Below are 2,467 nucleotides of genomic sequence, written 5' to 3'. Positions count from 1 at the left end.
TCAACACTATCACAAGTGCAAGAAGTGTTTTTTCCACACTAATACAAGTGCAAAAGTGGTTTCCTGCACCAACACATGTGCAAAAAGTGGTTTTTCAACACGAACACAAGTGCGAAAAGTGGTTTTTCAACACTAACACAAGTGTGAAAAGTGGTTTTTCCACACTAATACAAGTGCAAAAGTGGTTTCCTGCACCAACACAAGTGCGAAAAGTGGTTTTTCAACACTAACACAAGTGCGAAAAGTGGTTTTTCAACACTATCACAAGTGCAAAAAGTGTTTTTTCCACACTAATACAAGTGCAAAAGTGGGTTCCTGCACCAACACAAGTGCGAAAAGTGGTTTTTCAACACCAACACAAGTGCGAAAAGTGGTTTTTCAACACTAACACAAGTGCGAAAAGTCGTTTTTCCACACTAATACAAGTGCAAAAGTGGTTTCCTGCAACAACACAAGTGCGAAAAGTGGTTTTTCAACACTAACACAAGTGCGAAAAGTGTTTTTTCAACACTATCACAAGTGCAAAAAGTGTTTTTCCACACTAATACAAGTGTAAAAGTGGTTTCCTGCACCAACACAAGTGCGAAAAGTGGTTTTTCAACACTAACACAAGTGCGAAAAGTGGTTTTTCAACACTAACACAAGTGCGAAAAGTGGTTTTTCCACACTAATACAAGTGTAAAAGTGGTTTCCTGCACCAACACAAGTGCGAAAAGTGGTTTTTCAACACTAACACAAGTGCGAAAAGTGGTTTTTCAACACTAACACAAGTGCGAAAAGTGGTTTTTCAACACTAACACAAGTGCGAAAAGTGGTTTTTCAACACTAACACAAGTGCGAAAAGTGGTTTTTTCCACACTAATAAAAGTGCAAAAGTGGTTTCCTGCACCAACACAAGTGCGAAAAGTGGTTTTTCAACACTAACACAAGTGCAAAAGTGGTTTTTCAACACTATCACAAGTGCAAAAAGTGTTTTTTCCACACTAATACAAGTGCAAAAGTGGTTTCCTGCACCAACACAAGTGCGAAAAGTGGTTTTTCAACACTAACACAAGTGCGAAAAGTGGTTTTTCAACACTAACACAAGTGCGAAAAGTGGTTTTTCCACACTAATACAAGTGCAAAAGTGGTTTCCTGCACCAAAACAAGTGCGAAAAGTGGTTTTTCAACACCAACATAAGTGCGAAAAGTGGTTTTTCAACACTAACACAAGTGCGAAAAGTGGTTTTTCCACACTAATACAAGTGCAAAAGTGGATTCCTGCACCAACACAAGTGCGAAAAGTGGTTTTTCAACACTAACACAAGTGCGAAAAGTGGTTTTTCCCACACTAATACAAGTGCAAAAGTGGTTTTTCCTGCACCAACACAAGTGCGAAAAGTGGTTTTTCAACACTAACACAAGTGCGGAAAGGTGTTTTTCAACACTATCACAAGTGCAAAAAGTGTTTTTTCCACACTAATACAAGTGCAAAAGTGGTTTCCTGCACCAACACAAGTGCGAAAAGTGGTTTTTCAACACTAACACAAGTGCGAAAAGTGGTTTTTCAACACTAATACAAGTGCGAAAAGTGGTTTGTCAACACTAACACAAGTGCGAAAAGTGGTTTTTCCACACTAATACAAGTGCAAAAGTGGTTTCCTGCACCAACACAAGTGCAAAAAGTGGTTTTTCAACACTAACACAAGTGCGAAAAGTGGTTTTTCAACACTATCACAAGTGCAAAAAGTGTTTTTTCCACACTAATACAAGTGCAAAAGTGGTTTCCTGCACCAACACAAGTGCGAAAAGTGGTTTTTCAACACTAACACAAGTGCGAAAAGTGGTTTTTCAACACTAACACAAGTGTGAAAAGTGGTTTTTCAACACTAACACAAGTGCGAAAAGTGGTTTTTCAACACTAACACAAGTGCGAAAAGTGGTTTTTCCACACTAACACAAATGCGAAAAGTGGTTTTTCCACACTAATACAAGTGCAAAAGTGGTTTCCTGCACCAACACAAGTGCGAAAAGTGGTTTTTCAACACTAACACAAGTGCGAAAAGTGGTTTTTCAACACTATCACAAGTGCATAAAGTGTTTTTTCCACACTAATACAAGTGCAAAAGTGGTTTCCTGCACCAACACAAGTGCGAAAAGTGGTTTTTCATCACCAACACAAGTGCGAAAAGTGTTTTTTCAACACTAACACAAGTGCGAAAAGTGGTTTTTCCACATTAATACAAGTGTAAAAGTGGTTTCCTGCACCAACACAAGTGCGAAAAGTGGTTTTTCAACACTAACACAAGTGCGAAAAGTCGTTTTTCAACACTAACACAAGTGCGAAAAGTGGTTTTTCAACACTAACACAAGTGCGAAAAGTGGTTTTTCAACACTAACACAAGTGCGAAAAGTGGTTTTTCCACACTAATACAAGTGCAAAAGTGGTTTCCTGCGCCAACACAAGTGCGAAAAGTGGTTTTTCAAC

This window comes from Myxine glutinosa, chromosome 14 (assembly GCF_964187855.1).
Source record: "Myxine glutinosa chromosome 14, kmMyxGlut1.1, whole genome shotgun sequence".
NCBI lineage: Eukaryota > Metazoa > Chordata > Myxini > Myxiniformes > Myxinidae > Myxine > Myxine glutinosa.
The sequence above is the reverse complement of the archived record's forward strand: the minus strand, read 5'-3'. Positions refer to the sequence as shown.